Consider the following 26,127-nt stretch of genomic DNA (forward strand, 5'->3'; position numbering starts at 1 on the left):
AGTGAGGCAGGCACTCTCAAGGCTTGAAGGGGCTGATCCTGCTCAGGAATTCCTGCGTTGTGCAGAATCGGGCCCCTCAGGCCCCCAAAGCCCCTGCCCAGGGGATACTGGAGAACCTGGACAGTTTCACATTGCCTGAGCTCTTCCACCATAACCAAACAGATGTGAACATTTGTGGCATGACAAGAGGTATGGATGTCTGTTTGCTTTCACCTTGTGCCACCATGAACATTATGGCATCACAAAGGTGACATCTGTCTCCACCCTTAGTGTAAGGTATTGGAATCTGTTTTATAGTACCTGCTCTATGAAGCAGTCCTTTCAGAGTAGAAGTTTTTGATGGAAATATGAAAAACATAAAGTACTACTCAACATAAGTGCATCAGAATCTGGCCCTTATTGAATTAAATAGTTGCATAGTTGTTCTTTTCCAGACTTATCTAAGATATGGATCCTTTATTGACAAAACTGCCTTATTATTTTTGGCAAAAATAGTCTAGGCATCATATCTGCAGTGTAATCTTACACATTTAAAAGCAGCACTTTAATAAAATGAACATTATTCTATCTTGTAAATTGTCAGTAGCTTTCACTTCTCCCCTGTGCTTTCATGTCATTGAAGTAGGCGCATTGTTAATAAGAAAAGCTCCATGTGCCATGCAGAAAACCAAAGCACCTAGTCTTTGCAATAAAGCACATGTCCTTTTATTATTAAACTTCAAAATGTTGAAAACCTCCCATAGTGATTTATTGTCTGTGCTCATTTAGGAATCAAAGAATACAGGATACTCCTTTGCTGTACAAGACTTACGTTTTGCTTGACAAAAGCTGCCCTATGTGCCAATGAAAAAAATTAAACTGTAAATAAAAAAATGTTTACTGCACACATCATATGATAGCTAAGGCCCTATGATGCCATGCCCTGCTTCTCCTGTCTAAGAGGATCTGCCCATTTGGGTTCAATGACATCTGCAGAACTCGGAGTATGTCATTTTTCTGTGTTTAAAAGGTGTTCATTAAGAGTTGGGTTATACTGGAATATAAATACCACACAGTGATAATACCAGGTAAACCCAAAGATAAACCCCTGGTGTGTTTGTCTCTAGTTTCCATTTATACTGCACTTGGGATGTCAGAACACTTGTATAATCACAAAATTGTACAAGTGGAGTAGAGAATTATCAGTACATTTACATTTCAGTAAATTGTGGCATAGAGAAATAAAATGTCTTAAGTTAACATAATCATTAGTATAGCTAACAAGGGAACAAAAATCTTTTGGTTCCTATCTCTCTGCTCTAAATATTAGGCAAGCATTTAAAACAGAGATCAGTGTAATTTTGCTGCATCCATAATTTTGTTCTCCTTTTTATCCAAAGAATCAGTGGGCCTTACAGGGTTGTTTCCATTAGCATGAGAAATCAATGCTATGAGTTAGGTATATCCTTTGGCGTAATCTTGTTTATAAAAATAAACACAAAATCCTGCTTCCCTCACTGCAGTGGAAACACACAGGAGACAGTTAGTTTCCTTGCCCCGCAATCCCCAGTCTGCCAATCCAGAATTCCTGGGAACCTAGAAGTTCTGTCTTTAGTTTCCTGCTTCCACTCTGGGTCTGCCTCACAAGGGGCGCATCCAGATGACCACGCACATGCCTCTTGCCACATCTCAAACCCCTTTGAGATGCGGGAAGAGACACATGCAGGAACAAAAAAACATTGCCCATGATGCAAATTTGCAGTGCAGGGGCAAAATTAGATACCTGGATATCCAGGGGTCAAAAAATACCCTGGGAAAAAAAAGTGGGTCAGGCAACCAGAGGCTCAGTCCTCCACAGAGACACTCTGGTAGTCAACCAGAGCATCTCTGTGGCTGGCCCTCGCCCCGGTGCTGAAGCACGCTGCCTGCCCACGCAGGGCAGCCCCCTCCCAAGTGAGTGCCCTAATCATCTATTTACAGAATTATCCTCACTCATGCTTCCTTATCCTTAGACCAATAAATCTTGAATCTTTTCTACACGATGCAAAAGCTTCAAGTGGGGAGGTAGAAATTGCCTCCAGCCTGAAAAGGATTATTAACCTGGGGTACTGGTGACGAGGGCATTCTTCTAGAACATGTTAGAGGAGAAACTCAAAACCAGAATGATGCACTCTCTACATACATGAGACTGGAAAATATGTCCAATGTTCCCTCTAAGGAGTAGCGGTCTGTGAGTGCGCCGCTTCGGTCCATGAGCACGCCACTTTGGTCCCGCCTCCCCCTTTCGGTGCGGCATGGGACACTTACCAAAGGTAAGTTCCTCACTCTTCACCTGGAGCAGGCAGTGGGGGCTGGAGGCTGGAGGGCTGAAGGCTGGGGGGCTTGGGGCTGGAGGCTTAATTCTCTCTAACTTGAAGCAGTGTTTTTAAAAACCCACCTAAATTTCAATTTAGGGAGAACTAAACTGAATTAACCCCCATGGTATGTACAAGCAGCCAAACACACCTAATTGAAGACTAAATGAAAACTAAAATAAACTTCTTCATTATGCCTCTTCAAAGATAAAGGTAGTAGACCACACTGTTGGTTTAGTGCCACCGTGAGGATACACTGGTAATATTTATTCTTTAAAAATATTTTAAAGGAATGCAAAATAGTAATTAGGGTTTGCAAGACTGGACAGTGTTTTGATGTTGGACTCATGAGAATTTTGGTGGGTTTGGTTCACTTTTAAAGGAAGTTTTGATTAGGTTACAGCATGTGATTTTTTTTTGTATGCCTTAAACTTGCTTCAGCCTTCAGGTCAAAATAAACAGCAAAACTCAAAGGATTTAATTCTTATGTTGCATAGCACCTTAGCACCTAGTTATGTTTCATAGCACCTTAGTGTGGTGTGTTTGTCTGAGAAACATGATGCTGAATATAAGACAGTATCTAGACTGGGCAATAAAAGGATAAAAATTAACACATTTCTTCTGTCTTTTTATCTGCCTCCCCCCCCCCCCCCCCCCCCGTTTGGTAGGGGGAAGCTATTGTTAATTTCAGATATAAAAATCAAATAGAAAATTGGATCAGGTTTACCAAGCATGGACACATCTGATCCAAATAAATGTAAGCAGAACCATTTATTTAGCTTTGTCTAGAAAAACAGACAAATAAAGGGGAAGTTGGGAGGGAGATCATCCTCTTCCCATCAATCTCCTCTCTTTGCAGATAAGTATGGATTTGAGGTAATACTTAGTATAGGAAATAGGGAAATTGCACACAAGGGTTGATGAGGAACTCATTATATTGAACATTGGAACTTTCCTATCTCTAAACTGCTGCCTTACTGGGAAGAGAACAGGTATATCTTGAAATCCAAGAAGATCTTTGTAAGGACTGGGAGAGTCTGTGGCTCTTACCATGCAACTCTTTGAAGACTCTTTGGGGAATAGGTTTTCACTGGTACCAAAAGCAGGTCTGGGTGTAGAAACAAAGGAAATCACCCAGTCCCAGCAAAAACCACCAATTAAAAATAGGCAAGAACATGCTACTGAGCCCCACTTAAAGATATATATTATTAAAAAAATATGGGAGCTGGGCCTGGTTATACAGCATAGTGTATAGTGTAAGAAACTGTCTGTCTGTTAAATCACAACATACTCTGCAGTGTACAAAGTGCTTTGATTGGGTTCCCAGCTGCTTCATATCCATGAAAGAAGATGTTGCTATTTAACCACAAAGTGATTTCTTAATCTTCTGTGCCACTACGTGGGCTGATGAAGAAATACATGTCTGACTACTGCAGCAGCATAAAGTCACTGCTTTATTCCAGTAAGACTCATTTCAATTACTAAGGGGCTGGTTGCCAGCAAAAATCATAACACAGGTTATGGTGACAGGGACAGCTAATGCACGTCACTGGAAACAAACATCACTGTGTTGTGTAAGAATGGTGCCCTAAGGTGTCTATGGCTTACTTACAAATAAAATCCTCTAATTACTGTGTTTTTGCAGCATCTTGTTATGTCAGAAGATTCTAAATTTGTTTTTTTCTTTTCTTTTCTACAACCCAAATCTCTGGGTAGATGGAAAATGGTGACTTTGCTTCCTATTGCTATTGAATATTGCACATTCAGACAGATGTAGGTCAGTTTTAAATATGCATTTACAATAGTGAACATAGTATTTTGAAAGTAGCACCTCTTGAAAAGAAAGCTACGAGAGTATACACATTTCCATTTTATTACTCAGTGATCACCACTGAAACAACACGTATGAACAGTTAACTCAGAGCCTGGTAACACAGTAATTTTAGGTGGCTTCTGGAGTTCTTAACCCCTGGATTGGCTGCATGTTAACATTAAGTGGCTTAAAGCACTCATTATGTATCTTAAAGTTACACCACTCCAGGGCAGGATTATATTTAATCTGCCTAATTTTGCTCTTGTTCCATTAAAGTGTTGCCTCTCCCAATAGTAATTCTGCACAAGTTGAAGTCCTCCAGCACCCCAGGATGCAGTGACCCCTCCTGAATAGGGGCAAGTGGGGGCACTGGGGTGCAGTGGGGGTGGACACAGCACCTCATCCCCCAGGCATGCTGGGCAGAGTGAGCACCACAGCTCTGGAATGCCTGGTGGCCACAGTGCCACTTAAACCATCTCACTGCTCCCACCAGGCAGAGTGAGTGCTGGAGCCCTAGAGCTCATTTGCTCTGCCTGGCAGAAGCAGCAAGCTGGTCTGGGCTCTGTCCGGTGGGAACAACGAGCATCGCAACCATAGACTCAGAGCCCTCTGCTTGCTTGGCTCCCTGTGAAGCCATCTGGCAGAGCAGTGCCAGGATCCCTGAAACCCTGTCAAACAGCCTGGCTTGCACCCTCCCCACTCCACTGGCTCTCGGGCCCCGACCTGGCCATTGCAGTGCTGCACTACTTCAAGCGGGGTCTAAAACTGCTGGCTCCCTACTGTTCCAAGGAAGTCGCAGCAGTTCAGCATTGTTTTCACATATGGCACCATACAGAAAGGAAGAGGGGCAACCAGAGTGAAACCTTTTTCCAAAATCAGTAAAACTTTATTTTATTTCCAGTCTTTGCCAGTAACAAGAAACTTGGAGAACGCGTTGTTTGTTTTTACAAAGATTACGTGTTTCCCAGAAAAGAAGAACCTTAAATTGAGAATAGAGGGAACATGGGGGAACCAAAAAAACCCCCAAAAAACAAAAGGTCAACAAACACAGTACTGCCCTCTATTCAAACAAAATAGAATCTTGATCTTTTTGGCTAAAGTAATACTTAAACCAGGGATTGCTCCACTCAGCCAATTTGTGCCTTAACATTTGTGCGGCTTACAGCGTAAGATGTAATGAGACCCTCATACTGGTAGCTAAGGCATTGCTGCTACTTCTAGTTCTTAGATATTGTGGTAACAGACAAATTATATCTTTTTTGTTTTTTGACAACTACTGTACCTGGTGGTTCTCTTCAGACTTGAAGTCTGAAGAGAACCACCAGGCAGGCAGTATGTAATTTTTTTAATCCTACCAAAACCCTGCAGAGTGGCAGTTTCTTGATGGCTGATTAGCTGTCTGAGCAGTAGACAGCTGAATTTAAAGGAATTTTTTCATTACGTGCCATGGATGATGATGTCCTACAATGACAAAAGAACCAAGGACTAGGGGGAAGTAATATGGACAGAAACCAGCTGATATTGCTGACAGTGGGAAAACTGACCTTCCAAAATAGCAATTGGCAGAGAGAGCAATGGTGACACCAATGAAATAAAAGATGTACTATTTCATAAGGAGAGTACTTCCTGTGAAAAGAAAGAGAGGGGGGAAAAGGAAGATTAGAGGATTGTACAGTTCTTATTGTCTGTATCTCTTATCTTCTTCCTTTCATCTTGCTTTATTTTTCTCTCTCCCATTTATGAACATTTTGGCTATTTTTCAACAAGGTATTTAAGTACTACTTACTAATATGTGAGCAGTTCCATTGAGTTCAGTGGTCTTAGTTTTTGTGCTTAAAGTTAGACACGTACTTAAATACCTTGCTGAACTGAGATTTCCCTTGCTAGTATTTAGAATCATGCTTTGTTTGACCTATTCATTCCAGAAGCAAAGTTACCTGTCAGTGACAGACAAGAAGGGCTACCTTCAGCAGTACTCAAATGAACATTTTTTTTTAATGAACAGTCCCTAGAAATAGCTGGTTTACTGTGCATGTGCATGTGCGTGTGCGTGTGTGTACCCAGACTGGCTTTAAAGTAGGTGAAGTGGGCAGCCTCTTACCAGGCAGAAAGTCATGAGAGACAAAATGGAAAATTAACAAACTGTCATTCTCTGTCATAAAATTTCTGGATCTTTGCAATGAACCTCTAGCTCATGGCAAGTGACAGATACTTTGAACATATTGAAATGCTGTGATGAAGATTCTATGGAAAAAAAAGACAAACCCTTATTTTTGCATCACATTTAGGATTCTGTTAACCTTGCCCAAACTTAAGCTTATAAAGATATATTTGTGGCTTGGTTTGACAGACTTACAACCAGCGCTGCTGCCCCAGCATCATGTGTGAGCCCTGCACCCCTGGATATGTCACACCTGACCTGCTAGTCCACCATGACTTGATGTTCCAAGATGCCCCTGTACTGGCCTGGAGGTGATCCAGTAGTCCTCTGTAGGCCAGGTGTGACCATAGGTGCATTTTCTATGGGGCTTATCCTCTCCTATACCCTACCCCTTTCCACTCAGGTGTTATTGCTATTCATTGGGATGTTGGAGGCATTTGCCACACAGACCACCCCAACAGTGTTAGGTTGTAGTTTGGATTCTTAGGGGTCTGTCCCCTCCTTGGGTTAATATAGGAATATACAATAATGACAACTAAACAAATAAATTCAAAATGGTTCAGCTTGGCAGCCAGGCAGGACACTGGTGCCCCACTTCCCTGAGCTTCTTTCCTCTTTTTTGGGGTGTGGGTTATGTCAGACTTCTCATCTTCTTATTGGGCCCCTTGTGCCCCTTGGATAGGTGCCCTTTCCAGGTGGATCCTTCCTAGATTGTCCCCAGGCAGGTCTGGCTTCACTTCACAGTAGTGATTCCCAGACCTCCACAAGTCCTGTGGTCCCTATCAGCCACTTGCTGGTGAATTCCTGGGCCAGGGGCATCATTGGTCAGCTTGTGCAGTTCTGGCACTGCTTTCAGGACTTTTTCCCCAGTTACACCCTATGGACAGTCCTAGGGTACCTGTTGCCTGTTCCGCTGGGCTAGAGTGCACAGGCGGATGTCTCTGGGCATGTGCTCGGCCCATGGTGCACTGTGGGTAGGACCTGACTCAGTGTCATATACCAAGGGGCCTGCTGATGGCATTTCTATGGTGCTCCCAGCAGGCACCATACTCATTGTGATCCCATGAGGCTCCTCCTGGAGAGATGCAGCTGGCTTCTCAGCTGCCACATGGGACATAGCCAGCTGTCTAGCTCTGGTAGGGTACCTGGCCCACTCCTCCTTTGCTTCCCCAGCAGCAGGGAGAGTATTCCATGCTCTGGCAGGGAGGAGAATGGCTAGACCTGTTTTCAGTCTCTCAACTGTCATTCCCCCTTACCCCTGTCTCTGGCCTGCTTTTGGCCCATTGCCCTAGGACTCTTGGCCAGTCAGGAGTGCACTTCTGGCCAGCATGGTGTCAGCTCAGCCATGTGGACTCTGTCTGTCTGTGCCGCCGTGGGCAGGTGAGTCAGGTTGGGGCTGTCACACTTGGCATTTGTTGATTAATGTTGTTTGATTTCAGTAGAAAGCCAAATTGCTGGGTAGCTTGATCTGAAAAATGCTGACCATGAGTTAACGTGCAGAAAAGCAAGAAAAGTGAAGTTTCCTAAAGACACCAGCAGGCAGTGACAAATCTTTGTGGGAAAAAGATTTGAAAGGCCAGTGCTTCACTTTGTTCATACAAAAATGATTTATCTCTTCTCAGCATTTTATTGAACAGATAGGGAGTTAACAGGTAGGGCAGCAAAGAGTACATCTCCCTACCCTAGAAAACAGGCTGTAGCTGGAACAGTTGTTTACACATGTAAGCGAAGATAGTCAGGAGAACAGACTATAGAATCTGGGTCAAGGAATCTGAATTTTTAATACTGCAATAACATAATATTTTGAATTCAGTCACATAATTTAATCTATTGTCATCATACAGGGACAAGAAATTTGGATAACAGGGAGAGAAAAGTATGCAACTTGAGCAGAGCACATATTAATCACATTTACATTCTGGATGAAATTTTGTCTTTGTTTGCTCCCAAGCCACCATAATAAGTTAATAAAAATCACATAAGCATCATTGGGCACGTCTACACGCACAAATGCTCCTGGATAGGTTTACTCCAGAGTAATTTATGTTGAAGTAAATGCACTCTGGGCAGACATAAACATGTGCAGGGATTTGGGAGGAGATTTGCTCCTCCTGGCAGCAGTCTGCTCCCACCACCTCCAGCCCTGCACCAGCCCCCTGCAGTAGCCAGGGGGAGCTGGAGGCACTGACCGCAGCCACTTACAGCTGGCATCCATCTTTAAAAGCCAGCCTTACTCCCTGCTCCATGGTCACTTGCTTCCCTGGCCTGGAGCAGGCTGCAGAGCATGGTACTAGTATGCTGCAGCTCTGTTGCCGGAGCCCCTGCCTACCACGCCATGTCTACTCCACCTGCAGTGACATCCACTACCCCAGGCTACTGATGGCCACCCTGCTCACTGTGGTGGCTGGCTGCAGCCAAATGCAACTGCCACCTGGCCCAGATCAGTCTCAGCCTTAGCAGCCCCTCCACATGGTGGTAACATCTGGCCTGGTTCACTGTAGTATCCCAGGACTCCTGCCACTGTGCTGCCACCCAGACCCCAGCAAGGACACTGACAACATACACCTGGACACCACCACCAGTGCCACCCATGTGCTCCTGGGCCTCCAGCCCGCCACCTGTGGGCCCACCTGGCCAGCCGGGAATGGTGGCTGCATGTTGTCCAGACCACCTTGACCAGCTCCACCCACACCTGGAGTGGCAGGTCACCACCTTGCCATGGCCCCATCCCCATGGACACCCTGCTGGCCATTGCCCTGCTCAAGCTAGCCACACTTGCTAGCCTGTGCTAAATTGGCCACCTCTTCAGCATGGGCAAGGTGACCACTGGGGAGGCCATCTTGGAGGTGTGCAGTGCCCTCCAGGATGTTCTGGGGCACATCGTGCTCCAGGTGCATGACCCCCTGAAGGTGGTGGCAGGGTCCTGTGCCTTGGGCTTCCCTGAGTGCATTTGTACTTTTCTGAGTACAGGCTGTAATTGTTTGATGATTCTTCTTATCAGTGCGAGTGTAGGATGGTAGGTGACAACCAGAAGTGTGTAGTCAGTGGGGCATTTTCTTTTTGTACTGTACTAAGTTACTGTGGGTACTTGGGTGACTTTCAAAGAAATGGTTTATTTCTCTGTTGAAGTGTCCTTGCTGGGTAAAGGCAGTTTTTAGGCTGCTGAGGTGGGGAAGGAGGGTCACAAGTATTTTCCTCAGAGCAGATGCAGTGATATCTGAGAGCCTGAATATAGATTACAGATATTTTAGTGTGTTCAGGATGATTCCTAGTGTTATAGACATAGTAATGGTAGTCTATGGGGTTTTTTGTATATAGTAATTTGTAAATCCACATCCTGGATGTGGATTATGAAGCCTAGAATGTTGATGTTAGTATAGGAACTTGTGACAGGGGGCAATCTTGGGGCCAAGTCTCAAGTCGGCCTGCCCACCTGTCTACTCGGCCTGTGCTAGTATTCTCTTTGGATTCAGAGTTGGCCAATTCGAGGGGACAGCTATTTGATTCAGTGATTCGAATCACTGTTCCGAATCAACTTAGCCAAATCTGATTCGGCAATTCAGCTGCTGCTACACCGTAGCCCATGCCTCGCACATGGCATCCAGGAGGGATAGAATGGGGAGGGAAGGTGGAGATGTGGTGCTCTACATCAAAGAGCAATACACATCCTCAGCAAACAGCACTGGGTCAGAGGAGGGGCAGACTGAAGTGCTCTGGGTCAGAATACAAGGGGGCCGGGGGGAGAGGTACGGTGGGGGTCTACTACAGACCACCCAACCAGGGGGAAGAGCTGGACCGGGAATTCTCAGGTCAGCTCACAGAGGCAGTTAAGTCAAGGGACGTGGTCATCATGGGTGACCTAAACTATCCAGACATCTGCTGGAAAGAGCAATCAGCCAGGTCTGACTGCTTATGTAGGTTCCTAGCCAAGTTACAGAACCTCCATCTAACCCAGGAGATGCACCAGGGGAAATGCCTTGTTGGTCCTGGCCACAGGCGATGACCTGGTGAGGGTACTGCGGGTTCTTGACCACCTGTGTGATAGTGATCATTGTCTACTGGAATTCACCACCCAGCGCAGGATGTCAAAGGCCTGCAGCAAGGCAGCAACCCTGGACTTCAGGAGGTTCAATATCAATGAGGTAAAAAGACTAGTTGGGGAGGCACTGAGGTCCTGGAGGGGAGGGGAGTTGGGAGTCCAAGAAGAGTGGTCGTTTCTTAAGGAGACGATCCTCCAAGCCCAAAGGGTGACAATCCCAATGCGGATCAAAGGGGGTAAGAGTGCTCAAAAGCCCCCATGGCTCACCAAAAGCATCCAGGAACATCTCAAAGCTAAAAAGGAGGCGTATACCCAATAGAAGGGACAGGCCATCACCAAGTAGTATTATACCTCCATTGCTCGAGATTGTAGGGGGGCTGTTAGGAAGGCTAAGGCAGAGACTGAACTGGGACTAGTGATCCAGATCAAAGATAACAAGAAGTCCTTTTTTGAATACATAGGGGGTAAAAAGAAGGTACCAGGTAACATGGGGCCCCTGCAGGACATGCTAGGAAATCTGGTGGTCGAACCAGACAACAAAGCTTTTCTTTAACAATTTCTTTGCCTCCAATTTTTAAGCAGGGACCAGGTCATCCCTCACACTGGAATCCCTGATGGACCCAGGGGAGTCGCAGCCAGGCCCAGGGTCAGTGAGGACCTAGTCAAGGAACTTCTAGTGGGACTTGACATATTCAAATCAGCAGGTCCTGACGACCTCCACCCCAGAGTGCTGAGGGAATTGGCAAAGGTCATCGTGGGACCCCTGGCACAGCTTTATGAGCACTCGTGGTGCTCTGGCAAGGTGCCAGAGGACTGGAAAAGGGCCAATGTGGTCCCCATTTTCAAAAAAGGGAGGAAGGAGGACCCAGGAAACTATAGGCTTGTTAGTCTTACCTTGGTCCTGGGGAAGCTCTTTGAGAAAATTATTCAGGATCACATCTGCGAGGGACCAGTAGGGGAGATTATGCTTAGGCGCAACCAACATGGATTCATTAGAGGTCCTGTCACATCAACCTGGTGGCTTTCTACGACCAGGTCACAAGAGCCTTAGATGCAGGTGTTGCGGTGGACGTAGTCTTTCTGGACTTTAGGAAGGCCTTTGACACTGTCTCTCACCCCATTCTCATTAAAAAATTAGGTGACTGTGGTGTTGATGCCTACACGGTCAGATGGGTCACAAATTGGCTGGAGGGCCACACCCAGAGAGTGGTGGTGGACGGGTCATTTTCGACCTGGAGGAATGTGGGCAGCGGGGTTCCCCAGGGCTCGGTCCTCGGGCCCACACTGTTCAACCTCTTCATCAGCGACTTGGACGAGGGGGTGAAAAGTACCTTGTTCAAATTCACGGAAGACACTAAGATGTGGGGAGAAGAGGGCACACTAGAGGAGAAGGACAGGCTGCAATCAGATCTGGACAGGTAACAGGGGTGGGCAGATGAGAACAGGATGGGTTTCAATGTGGACAAGTGCAAGGTATTGCACCTGGGGAGGAAGAACCAGCAGCATACCTACAGGCAGGGGAACTCCCTTCTCATTAGCACAGAGGCAGAAAAGGATCATGGAGTCATTACTGACTCCAAGATGAATATGGGCCGACAATGTGGGGACGCGGTAAGGAAGGCTAACCGCACCTTGTCATGCATCCACAGATGCATCACGAGCAAGTCCAAGGAGGTGATCCTCCCCCTCAGTTGGAATACTGCATCCAGTTCTGGGCACCATACTTCAGGAGGGATGTGTACAGCATCGAGAAGGTCCAGAGGAGGGCCACTAGCATGATCAGGGGGCAGCAAGGCAAGCCCTATGAGGGGAGGCTACGGGACCTGAACCTGTTTAGTCTCCACAAGAGAAGGCTGAGAGGGGATCTGGTGGCCATCTGCAAACTGACCAAGGGGAGCCAGCAGGCAATGGGTGAGTCCCTGTTCCCCCGAGCACTACTGGGAGTAAGGAGGAATAACGGCCATAAATTGATGGAGAGTAGATTCAAGCTAGATATCAGGAGGCACCACTTTACAGTCAGGGCAGCTAGGATCTGGAACCAACTTCCAAGGGAAGTGGTGCCCACTTCTACCCTGGGGGTCTTCAAAAGGAGGCTAGATAATCACCTTGCCAGGGTCATTTGACCCCGGCGTTCTTTCCTGCCCATGGCAGGGGGTCAGATTTGATGATCTGGTCAGGTCCCTTCCGACCCTACCAACTATGAAATTATGAAACTATTTACCTGTGCCTGCATATTTCCCAGACCTGACGAAAGGTACCTTGTGCCCTTGTGTCTAAAATCTCTCCCAACTCTATGGTTAGTCCAATACGAGAGATCACCCCCCAAAAATTCTTGCCTCTCATATAAAATGCATGGGCACAAGTGGGCTAAATGGAAGTTGTGTGGGTAAATATACAAGATAGGGTAAAACATATTAATTCATTAGGAGTCCAATTGTAGCAGAATGTCACATCAAATAGATCAACTCCATCTCTCCAGGAGGATAGATGGGAACATTTTTATTGATCTTAACTTTTCTGGCCTAAGTCAAATCAAATCTTCTTGAGCAAAAATTCCATTAGTATATTAATGATCTCTGTTTGAAGTTAGCAATGAGGTGTGATGCAGTCGGATAGCAAAATCAGAGTTTCTACCTCCCTGTAGTTTGATTTTGTGACTGATTAGGTTTCACACTTGGACACCTTTTTCATGCTGTGAAGATGATGGATTGAAGTGATCTGTCGTCACCTTTTTTTTTCCTTTAGTGATCAAACATAGCAATAGTGAGATAAATACATCTATGGTATAACTTTATTGAGTTTATTTGGCTTATCTCGGAAATAAACCTGGCCTACTGAATTTAACCACAAAGCCCTTTGAATCCCTCCCCCATTTCATAATTTTATTAGGGCTAGAAATTAGGCACAAAGGAGCATAATTTCCCTTACAAGATTTAAAAATATTTTCTTGTTTGCATATGAAAGGTGGAGTGAATTCCCATTGTACCACTATTGAGTATGGCTCTGCATTATGATTACTATAATTCATGGTCAGGGCCCCTCTTCCCACTAAAAGGTCATGCTCCAGAATACACTTGCAATCTAGGGCCCTGATCCTGCAACTGAAAGCATGTGGATACCTGCTGCACCCTGAAAATACACCCTGACATCAATAGGGTTGTGTGCAAATGCAAAAGGCCAGGGGGTCAGCAGCCTTTGAAACCAGCAAGCCATGTTAGAACATCTCACTTTGAATTCAAAATGCTGTCAGAGACATAACTAGTAAGGTTTGTGACCTGAGCCAGTGAACCCCTGCTCTGTCCATGCTTTCTGCTGCTGATCCAAGCCACCCTGCTCTGTGCTGAGGACTGCTCCTTTACCCTCCCTACAGCAGCCACCCCTTAATCTTACTGCTGATTGCCATTGCCACCAGCTGTTACCAATGGCCAATTTGGCAATGAGAAAGATGGTACCTACAGAGAGGGTTGCAAAGAGAGAACAGGAAGGGCCAGAACAGCAGTACACTACTGGTCACTGCTTTCAGCCTGGCTGCCGCTCCTCTTGCTGCTACTGCTACTGATTTTCCTTCATTTGCTAATGGCCAATAATACATACAGCCATGGACTGAAAGAAATTCCTTAGCAAGCCAAATCTTTCCCTGTGCCATAGGTTGCCAACCCCTGCACTAGACAACCTAGACATTTACAGCTGTGGGAAAATCAAAGCCAGATGACCAACAAATAGAGGGAAGGGAAAGAGTCCTACATGAAGGGGGCAATGTATAGCCCTTCTACCCATTCCCAAGTCATTTACCACCAATAAAGGATAAGATGGCAAATAGCTCTATTCATCCCTATGCATTGGGACCAAAGATACCTACTAGACCCACACTGTGGTTTAAGTCAAGATTCTTACTTACTTCTAAAAGCATATAGAGGGTCCCAGTTAGGCCAAATGTATAAGTGTTCATTGTCATTCCTCATTCCTCCTGTTTAAAACAGCATCAGCTATCTGTCTAGTCAGGCCATAGAAATTACATGAGATAAGCTAGATGATCAGTCACATACCTGGAGTGAAAGATTGGCTAGGTACATTGAAATGATTGCTAACTATCTAGAAGGCTAAAGTTTACATGATAGCTGTAAAGAACTGCAAAGAACTATGGGCCCAATTCTGATAGCTTTACTCATGCTGGGATCCAGCTTATGCCACAACTAGCTTCATTGGCCTGTTCAGTATTAATGAGGGGCTAGGACAGCTGCTGAAATGAGAGTCATTTTCTGAAAAAAATTACAAATATGAGATAGAGCTAAATTAATTAGACAAGTTATTCACATGAAATAATTCAACCAGCTGTAATGGTAAATATATACACCAGAGACTGGCAAAAGGTGGAGTGCCCAGCATGAAGGATTTTATAAGAGTTGAGAGAATTTTCGTTGCAGAAAATTGGTTCTCATAACTACACAGAGAGAGGGATCATTCAGGTCTTTTGACAGCACCTCCCACTATGGGAAAAGGTTTTCCTGTGTTGCAGTCATCAGAATAATTCAAGCTGTCTGCCAGTAATTACATCCATTACTTTAGCAACAGGTGGGGAAACTGCAATTTCTCAAAGTCTGTTGTGTTGTCACATTCATGAGTCAGAATGACTTTATGCACAAACTGTGGAAGCCTTAGAGCAAGAGAGATTTGACAGCAGTTGGCCCAGACAAAAGATTGCTAGGTGTAAGAAGGGAAGGGGTCTGGGAGGGACTTGAAAGGGCTTTCTGAGTCTGGGGCTTCAAAGTGTGTGTGAGAGCATATATCAGGGTATTATTTGAGAATAGCAGGGAAGGAACAGCGTCTTGTGAGGCCCAATGAAGAGGAAGGCAGGTGAAAAGTTTAGGATCAGGGTTCAGTTCCCTACTCTGTAGGACCATAGGCAAGTCACTGTGGGTACATTTACATATGCACTTCATTGCAGAGTAGACTAATTTGCTCTGCAGTAAAGGATCACAGTCTACACATACACCAGTATTAGGGTGCAGTAAACTAATTTACTTTGCTCTAAGATAGTACTATTGGGGACAGTACTATCTTACAGCAGAGTAATTAACTGCGCTGAAATGCACATGCAGACAGTGACCAGATGGGTGCCAGACTCTTGCCTGTTGCCTAGCCACACAGCTCAGCAAGGTCATCACATTCGAGCCCCAGCCATTCCCTCCACTGCCACCCAGAGCCTGGGGCTGACCTGTCATGCCCTCTGCCAGCCCAGGACTGCACTACCCTGGATCAAATTGCTGCTGTCCCAGGTGCATGTGTATATTCTGCACCCAGGAGAAGTTTATTCCAGCTCAAGCTGCTCCAGAGTTTATTGCTTCACCTTAATTTCATGTGTAGATGTACCCTGTGTGTCCCGGTTCTCTACCTATAAGGTGGAAGATTATAATACTATCTCCCTCCCATGGGCGAGTTTGTAAGTGTAAACATTAAAAATAGCAAAGCACTTGCATAAAATAATAATGAGAGGTCATATAAGTACTGAGAATAGATACTGAAAAGGTTCAATTAGCAATAATCGTGCCTCGGATTAAATTAATTGGCTATGATACTGCCACTGCGCAAAGCTATGACAGGAAGCTTCCCTTCACACCAGTTCTGTGCAGAATGGCCTGTAATTTGCAAGTATTTAAACATAGTTATTTATTCAATTTTTTATCCTGCTCAAATAAAATGTATTCAATTTTTAATCACAAAGACTCAGAATGGCTTACGGTTAACAAACAACCCACAGTCAGGACTCCCTAAACAGCACCCCAAAACCTGAGAACTCTTTAGTGATCACTGGGTTCAGTAAAAACAGGTATACGTGAATGAGAAAAACTAAAAAGCGTATTTTATTTGGGGAGCAATAAGTGAACTTCTGTATTCCTTCAGTCTCTCTGACTGATCCGAGGGACCATCTTCTAAACCCCAGCCTCTGTAGTCTTCCAAGTAAAGGAGGTCTCCAAATTATAATGTCTGTCACTACAAACTGGAAGACTTCCCTTCCCCCAACAACCATCTCCTTGCCTAAACCCCCGCACAAGAAAGTTCTCCTGCCAATCCCAACCATACCTCCCAACTACCACTCTCATCCCTTTACAAAAGACCTTTTCCACCCACTCCTCCCTGCTCACCTATTCCCACTGTCCTGCCTAACACAAATTCCAAAGAACAATAAAAAAAAGGCAAAAGAAAAAGAAAAAGACCCTCTGTTCCTGCCCCAGGGCAGCACCTACCTGGGGAGGTATGCTGGCTTTATTGGGCCAGGTCTTTCTACTTCCTTTTGGACAGCAAAGACAGTGCCTGGCCTGGACCCCAGTCCACTTCTGGAAAGGAGGGGAATGGAGGGAGGGAGTGATGACAGCAGTTCTTCAGCTCATGTGAGATGTACTTGTTTGGAAAGATCTACTCCAGTGGAGGTTGTAGAAGACATCTTTACATTAAGGACATGCCATCTGTCCTCAAGGTCCAATCAGGAGTGGAGAGAGAGGAGCACCGTGGCCTACCTTCTCTGTACTAAGCCTGTATTGAGCTTCTCAAGAATATCACCTCTCATCTGAATCTAGGGCCCACATCTCACCCAGCATAAAAGTCTTGGTCTTTCCGTTCTCTGAAGTGATCTCTGTATAGGGAGAGTATGGATGGCATATTCCAGAACCAATTTACCTCAATCAAAGTGCCCCAGATTTTCCAGTAGAGTAGGCAGCTATATGCTTTTTGGCCAGGCACACACTGTACACTTTTACTGGTAACAGTGATTGGAAACCAATCTATACCCGTAACAGAACAGAAGTTCAGCACACACGGACTGGTTTGAAAATGGCACAACCCAGTCTAATGGTTGCCCCCCACCAAAGAGCGAATGTGTGTTCTGCTCACTACCAATCTAAACTAAAACTTCGCTTACAGAAAACTCTGTAATTCAGATCAATTCCACCTCTGGTTTTTGAATGTCTGTGCCTTTGTGTTTTTCTGTGTAGCCAACTTCTCTTCAGGTACCTTCAGCTTGAGGTGTGAGGGCTACAAAAGGCAGGCATAAAATTGCATAAAACCCCCACACCAAGGCAGAGGTGTGGGAGTCTGGAACTTGCCTCAAACCCTGCAGCTAGATTCTGAGCACCCTGCGCCCTTGCCACGCAGTAGTATGTTTGTGTAGTCTCTGCTGTATATAGCTGCTCTTGTTCATATTTCCTGATGAATAACTTCACAATAAACTGGTGTATACTTGGGAGGAACTTGATTTGCCTTCCCATGTACTTCTCTAGATAAAACAAAAGCCCCGAGAGACATCCTGGGTATAACAATGTTTCAGTGGTGTTGTAACGTTCCTTCATGTCTTTTATGCTGAGCCAATCTCAAGCAGTTTAATACTAAGGTAAAAAAACACAGAATTTTGAAAAAATTCAAACATCCTGAATGAATGGACTAGAGCAGGGGCAGGATAGTATTTGGGCTTGCAGGCCACATAGGGAGTTTTGGGCCAGTCAGCACCTGTCTCCCCCAACACCCTGCAACAGCACCTCCCTCCCCCCCTGCACAACCGCTGAGAGCCCACATGCCCTGTGGCTCCTCCCCACCACTGCCACCAGTGCCAAACAGTGTCTTAGCGCATATCCCCAGCTGCATCCCCTCCCACCCTGCACCCACTCTGCACTTGCCCTGGCCAGAGCAGATCAGCTCTGGACCAGCCAGATCCTACGCACATAGTCCCAACCGCGGCCCAACCTGCTCCTGTTCCAGACTGCCCACCCACACCAAGCAGCAGTGGCAGCTGGACAGATGCTTCTGCTTGGCATGGGGGAAAAGCATCCATCTCCTCCTCACTGCTGCCAAGCCATTCTTGCTGCGGATGCCCAGAGCCTGTGCGCAGGCTGCCCTATGGCTCTCCACTGCCACCTCTGCCCCATTGGGTGGCCTGGAAGCATTGCTGGTAGCAGTGGTGATGGTGTGGAGAGAAGCTACAGGTCAGCCTGGGCATGGGCTCTGGGCAGCTGGAGCAAGAAGGGCTGGGCAGCATTGATGGAGACAGCCACTTTTCCCCCACAGCCAGCAGCAGCTTCTGCCTGGCTGCCACCACTGCTTATCGTAGGCAGGATGTCAGAAGCAGGCATGGGGCAGGCCAGGGGCAGGGCTGTGTGCATATGTCCCAGCTGGGCCAGAGCTGGGCCATTCTGGCCAGGGCGAGTCTGGAGTGGGTGCAGGGCAGGCTGGGACTGGGACCAGGGCTGGGGCTGGGGCTGGAGTTGTGGCTGTGGCTGTGACTGTGCGCGTGGATCCCTATCAGATTCCAGGGGGTTAGGGGCAGATGTGGCAGCAGCCAGAATAAGTTGCCATCGCCTGGGCTACTTAGAAATGGAGTCCAGCCAGAGAGCTGCCCCAGCCCCTCTGCATGCTGGGGGCAGCAGTACGCGCCACGGGCTGGATGACACCTGGGCCAGGCAGGACGGAGGGACCCACCGCTGGCTGGACAAAGTCCCTTCATGGGCCAGATCTGGGCCAAGGGTCATACTTTGCCCATACCTTCCCATCACTCCAAGCAAACAATAACTGGGAGGAAGTGGAGAGGTCTTTCCAATTCCTCCAGATACTGTAAAATATATGTGGCACAACACTTTCCTCCCAATTTTGCACCACAGTATGGCTTCAATAGGTCCTCTTCTGTACTCTGTTTGACAGTGAGTCTATAGGCCATGACTTAGAGTAGTGTTTCTGCTAAAATCTGAAATAGATTAGATCTATGCATTTAAAATCTGGGAGCATAGTTTATAAGGTCCCCAAGATATTTAGTTAGGATTTGGGTTTGAGTTCATTAGATCTAGGGCAAATCAGGAAACATGGATTTGGATCAGAACCAGAACCTTGGTTATAATTGAGTTTCATCTAGATTTATAGCTAGCTTTTTGAGCGTTTGATCTTTGTCCTCTTTCCAGCATAGATATATAATATGCAAATATTGTCCTTATAAGTAGCAGACAGTTGTATACAGTCTGGTTGCACTTCCCTTTAAAATATATATTATGATGGACCTGGCACTAGATGTCAGTGTAGTGCAGCAAATAATTACTCCTAGCCCCTTGCTACTATGGATTCCTCTTCTTCAGCAATACAGTTGAAAAGTCCCTTCTGGTGGGTGATATGAATTGCTAATTACAAAAATGCAGGTCAGGTCACGTGTTTTATATCAGCTTCATTTAACCAGTAAACTTCTTATACTCTGGTCAGGAGAAAGAGGAAATTAATATAAATAAAATTGTGGCAGACCATAAGCACACACTTGATAGAACAGTTGTGAACTTCAGAAGGAGAATTGACATGCTAAATAATAAGGCTATTTGGGAGAACTGATTTATGTCAAAAATACAAAAAGTGGTCATAGGTAACAGACAAGGGAGTATGTGCATGAATTAACTCTTCAAGGTCTCAGAATCTGTAGGTGGAATGACTGCAGTGTGTATAGCAAAGGAGTTGACATCTGATGAGTCTAAAGGAAAGGCAACATTAATTAATTTCAGTTAGTCTCCTTCACACAGGATGGTGGGATTTGTAAAATATAAGGAAAGGCATCTGTAAAGAGTCAGTGTGTGAAAGCTGAGTTGGTGAATTATGAAGAATGGGAAAGCAGCTTTCTTTTATAGTTGGACAAAGGGTTGAGGTCTAGGGGAGATGGGTTCACAGGAAATGAAAAATGATTAGCAGGTAGGAAAATCACTCCTAGAACTGGTGAATATGAATTTCTTTAATGTATGAATTAATAGATTTTGACTGAGCTTCTCAAAAGAGCTAGACATGAAGCTTCCACAGAATCTCAGTGACATTTGGCATTTTCTTCCCTTAGTGTGCTTTAAAAATCTCAGCTTTGAAAGCTAATATTACTGTACTTTTCTCACTACTGTAGGAGGAAGCGGATCCATACCTCAGGAAAGATGAGAGAGAAGCAGCAAAAGAAAATAAGGTTCTTTGTGTTATGCTTTAATTCTGAAATTGTTGCATTTCCCCCTACAAGTTCAGTCAAGTGCAACAGTATGGTTAATAGAAGAACAAATAAAAGACCTTACACTGAATCTAGCCCTTCCCTGGGTATTGACACCTGTCTGGGCTGTATTTTGCACTAATTGTAAGTCTGGAAAGGTTCCAGCTGGGGGACAAGAAAATAGAAAAACAATTTGATTCATTTCTGTGAAGGACAAAGGACAGATGGAGCTTATTTACTCCAAGAACTGGCTTTCTCAGCTTCTAAACCAGCTGTGCAACACCTTGCTGTGCTTTAAGGGATATTATATCGGGTGACAGATCAGCATTATAGATTGATAGAGCAACAGTAATACATGCATCATGATACATTAAGCTCTCTGGGGACAGGTTGTGACAATACTTAGAAGAACTGTAAAATCTGTGGGTATAGGGCTCATGCTGCTTCTCTTCACTTTTTGGAGACTTTGTATCACTGTCTTAGAATCTTAGAAAATTAAAGTAGGAGTGAACCTCAGGAGGTTATTAAATTCAATTCCTTGATCAAAGCAGGACCATCTCCAACTATATCATCCCAGCCAAGGCTCTGTCTAGCTGGGTCTTAAACACCTCCAAGGATGACACCAAGTTATGGGGCAGTGTGGTCATGCCAGATGATAGGTTGCAGGTACAGGCAGACCTGGACAGGCTCAAGAGTTGGGCAGACTGGAACCAGACGAAGTTTAACATTTCCAAGTGTAAGGTGCTCCATGTAGGGGCAAACAACCCTCAACATACATACAAGCTTGGTGGTGGCAGCTCAACATACATACAGGCTTGGTGGTAACAGCTTGACTAGCACCACAGCAGAAAAGGACCTAGGGGTATTGATTGACCATTGCATGAATATGAGTTGTCAGTGGGAGGCAGTGATCAGCAGGGCAAATAACACACTGGCATGCATCAACCGATGCCTCTCATGTAAAACTAAGGAAGTGATACTCCTGCTGTACTCAGCTCTGGTGAGACCACAGCTGGAGTACTGTGTCCAGTTCTGGGCACCGCACTTCAATAAGGATGTGGAAAAACTTGAGAGGGTCCAGAAAAGAGCCACCCTTATGATCAGGGCCTTCCAAGGAAAGCCATATGAGGAAAGGCTGAGGGACCTGGGCCTCTTTAGCCTAAAGAAGAGAAGGTTGAAAAGGGACTTGATAGCGGCTTAGTGCTATATCAGAGGAGTGCATCAGGAGCTTAGTGAACAAGTGTTCACTAGGGCATCCCCGGGGAAGACCAGGACCAATGGATACAAACTCCTGGAAGACCACTTCAGGCTTAATACCAGGAAAAAAACTCCTTTACAATCAGGGTGTCCAGACTGTGGAATAAACTCCCTCCAGAGGTGGTGCAGTCACCTACCCTTGAGGTTTACAAGAGGAGATTAGACAGTCACCTCGCTGGGGTCACCTAACCCCAGTTGTCTTCCTGCCTAGAGCTGGGGGGCTGGACCTGATGACCTTCAAAGTCCCTTCCAACTCCTAACAATCTGTGAATCTATGATGGAGATTCCACAACCTCTTGGGGTAGCCTGTTCCAGTGCCTTATTACCCTCATAGAGAGAAAGTCTTCTCCTAATATCCAACCTAAACTTCCCTTGCTGCAACTTGAGACCATTGCTCCTTGTTTTGCCATCTCCCACCACTGAGAACATTGTAGCTCCATCCTCTTTGGAACCACCCTTTAGGTAGTTGAAGGCTGTTATTAAATCCCCTCTCAGTCTTCTCTTCTCTAGACTAAATAAGACTAGTTCCCTAAGCCTCTCCTCATAAGTCTGCCCCAGCCCTCTCAGCATTTTTGTTGCCCTCCACTGAACTATCTCCCATTTGTCCACATTATTTCTGTACTGGGGGAGGAGGGGGGTGCGGGGGGTAGAACAAGACACTGTACTCCAGATGTGGCCTCAACAGTGCTAAATAGAGCGGGAGAATCACTTCCCTTGATCTGCTGGCAACACCCCTGCTAATGCAGCCCAGTATGCCGTTAGCCTTCTTTGCAATAAGGGCACACTGTTTGCTCATATTCAGCTAATTGTCCAATGCAACCCTAGGTCTTTTTCTGAAGAGCTACTTCTTAGCCAGTTGGTCTCCAGCCTCTATAGGTACATGGAATTGTTCCGTCTTAACTGCGGAACTTTGCATTTGTTCTAATTGAACCTCAAAAGATTTATTTGGGTGCATCTACACATACAATGCTGCTGGGTGGGTTTACTCCGGAGTAATTTACTCTGGAGTAAACCCACCCTGGGCAGGCATCTATACGTGCGGACATTTGGGAGCAGATTTGCTGCTTCTGGCAGTAGTCTACTCCCACCCACTCTGGCCCTGTACTGGTCCCCAACAGCAGCTGAAGAATCCGGCTGCAGGTGCCTGCAGCTAGGGCCCATATTTGAAAGCCAGCCCTGTGCTCTGCTCCCTGGCCACCTGCCTTCCTAGACCAGAGCAGCCTACAGTGTACTGGAACCTGGGCCCACCACGTGATGGCTGCTTCACTCCCAGGTCCTGGGAGCAACATCCGGCACCCCGGGCTCCTACTTACCATCCTGGTTGCCCTGCTTCACCACCATGGTGACAGCTGCCTGGTTCAGGTCAGTCTCAGCCACCTCTTTGGCATAGGCAAGGTGACCACCAGGGAGACTGTCCTGAAGGTGTGCAGCATCCTGCAGGATGTGCTGGGGTACACCATGCTTTGGGCGCATGACCCTTGGTGGTTGTGGTGGGGTTCCATGCCCCGGGCTTCCCCCAGTGCATCGGGGCCCTGGATGGGACCCACATCCCTCTCACCTGCCCATCCTGCAGTGGTTGCCCCTACTACAGACAGCAGGGTTTCCATTCCATCTTGCTCCAGACTGTCATCGACTACCATGGTGCCTTCACCAACATTAGCACCAGTTGAGTGGGCAGCACCCACAACACCCATGTCTTCTGCAACTCCACCCTGCTAGACTTGGTGAAGAGCAGATACTTTGCACCATGGGTGCCAGACCTCCAGCTGGACATAGTGGTAGTCCCACCCCTCCTCATCGGGGACCCCACCTATCTGCTTTTCCCCTGGCTCATGCAGCCTTTCACTGGCAAGCTTGACCCTGGCCAGGTATACTTCAACAGGTACCTGGGCTGGACCCGTGTGCTGGTGGAGTGCACCTTTGGCCACCTGAAAGGATACTGGTGCACCCTCACTGCCCGCCTCAGGGTCACAGAGGCCAACATCTCCCAGGTCATTTTCACAGCCTGTTTGCTGCATAACATCTGTGAGGCCCAGAGGGAACTATTTCATCAGCCTGGGCAGAGGAGGCGCAGCAGACAGAGGATGCCTGATGACACCAGGAGTGCCAGTTCCTGCAATAGCGATGCCCCTCCACCCCCACTGAGGTCCCAGGTGAGCTGCTTATCCACACTGTAGACCACCCACAAGCCTGATCCCCACTGCACACCCCCAGCATCATGCTTACTGCAGACAGTTCTCCAAAAAGTACTTTATTCCCCTCCACAAACACAGACCCCCTCCCTCCCCAACAACAGAGCCCTTCTTTCCTCTCTCCCACAACAGACCCCATCCCTGCCTCCCTCCTGAACCACAAAGACCCTACCCTCTCCCCACTTCCCACACAGCCCCTCCATCACCCACCACCAATAAAGCACTCTCTTCCCCATGCAAACTCTGTCCGCAGCATGCTGTATATGCCCTTGTCGTGGAAACACACGCAGCATACTTTTGGGTCAGGTCAGCAGAAGCTTTTATTCAAAAGAAACTACAGCTGTAGGGGGGATTCCAAAGTGACATGGATTTCCCAAGCACTTGGAAGGGGTCCCCCCCCAAGAGCAAAATCAGGAGGCTTATATACTTTTTAACAGTTGCTCACAACTCACATGATCATATAGTGAAATTAGCATGAAAAGCGGCTATAATATTACTTCATTATTTCTTTGCTGTAATCAGGATGGGAACTAATGGGGGAGGTGAGGGTAGTTCACAAATCTCCTTCTTGCACCTGGAAATCAGATTTGTACATACTTTTTTGCTATCTTCAAGGCCGCGGTGAGCGAAGCAGTTGCAGAGGAGTTACAAAGAACAAACACTTTCTCTTATCTGTTCTACTATACAGAGCCAGCAATTCTCCACAAAGCGGTTATGTCATCTTATAACTAAAATAGTCAAAGTTTAAGGCATATATTTTTTCTGATTCCACAGTTCCCCCCCCTTTGAGACTATTTAGTCTCACTTTACCCTTAAATTTTTATTCTCATGAGCCCCTCTATTTCATCATGCAGCCTTTCATGTTTTCTTTCAATCTGCTCACACTTTTGTAATACCATTATTCTAGACTCTGCTGTGGGTTTTCTTGCCTTGCTAAAGCTTCTCCTGCTGGCTTTCACGCAGCAGAGGATCAGTTGCACTAAGACATAAAACATTATCAGAACTATCAAGACAAACAATATTCCATACAGGATTTTCTTGCCAAGGGCCCCGGAATCTGGGAGCCAGGAGGTTAGCCAAGACCACATTTCTTTTAGACCCCAGTCAGTATTCTCTGAGGCCACTTGATGTAAGACCCTTAACTGACTTCGGATTTTACGAATGTCAGTTTCAATTCGCATGTCCTGATTGACATAGACACAACAGGTGGAGTTTACTAAGGCACATACTCCTCCCTGGGATACCAATAGGTAATCTAGGGCTACGCGGTGTTGTATAGTTACTTGTGAGATCTGGGAGATCTCTTCTTGCAGAGCCTGAATTGCATCCGCAGTGGCATTTCCCATAGCTTCCATTGTGGCTGAAATGTTAATTATGGCTAGTTCCAATTCTCTTACTCCAAGCCACGGTATGAAGGTTCTCACAAATTGATGGAACCCTGTGTTTCTGGTAGCTAAGGGGTTAACCGCCCTTTTCATGTGATGGTTGAAATTTTTTACTTGTTCCAGATATATTGTACTATGCATTTCAAAACCAGGGATAACACGTCCAAGAGTGCATGCCCCCACCCAATTCCAGGGCAAGATTTTATGAGCCCTGTTTCCGCAGAGCCAGTAAAGGCCTGGGGCAGAAAGGGTACTCAAATCTCGACAGGTGTTGTGCCATATCCGGCACTTTCGATTAATATGCATCGTATAGGACGGACCACGTTCAGCTGTTATCCTGCTGGACCGAGATATATTACAAGAAGTAAAATTGGAGTCAATGTAAAATTCCGATCTGTTTGCAATGAGAGCAACATGAGGTTCCTTAGAAAAGTTGTAGACCATGAATCCTGTACAATTGAGAGAGGGTACATTACCCAACAGGATTCCACTGGTGCTATTGGGGCTATAATCTAGAGTAGTTAGGCAATGAGGGTAGTGTCCTACAGGTGTGGCTTTATTATAAGCTCCGGTGTTGTTGGATCTGTAACAGAAAGGCGCCTCTACTCTTGGGGAGATTATCCAGTTAGCAGGGGCGGCCCTCCATTCTTTAGGAGCGGACCGATGGGCAGCTAACGAGTAGTGTCTAACGAAGCCGCCGTTTATTGTTCCCCATTGCCGGAGGGATATTGGTACTCCGATCATTGGGATTCCTTGTTGTAGGTGCGCTGGGCTGTGAGAGCATATCCAGCAGTCACTTTTATTTCCAGCTTGAGCCACCGTACGGGAGATCTGCAAGTACAAATTTTTCTCCCACCCCCCTTGGGTGATACTGAGATACCCAAGTGTGATATATAAGGATATCAGTGCCATTTTTAGATACAGGAGGGACAAAGAATTTTAACAACAAACATAACCAGCACCAGAAA

The 26,127-nt window shown here is 46.1% G+C and overlaps 1 pseudogene; it reads right to left on the reverse strand.

The window, feature by feature from the left end:
• Positions 1 to 15,759: 15,759 nt before the first annotated feature.
• Positions 15,760 to 15,939, reverse strand: LOC112551934 (annotated as a pseudogene).
• Between the last annotated feature and the right edge of the window lie 10,188 nt (positions 15,940 to 26,127).

The sequence above is a fragment of the Alligator sinensis genome, unplaced genomic scaffold (genome assembly GCF_000455745.1).
Source record: "Alligator sinensis unplaced genomic scaffold, ASM45574v1 scaffold836_1, whole genome shotgun sequence".
Taxonomy (NCBI): domain Eukaryota; kingdom Metazoa; phylum Chordata; order Crocodylia; family Alligatoridae; genus Alligator; species Alligator sinensis.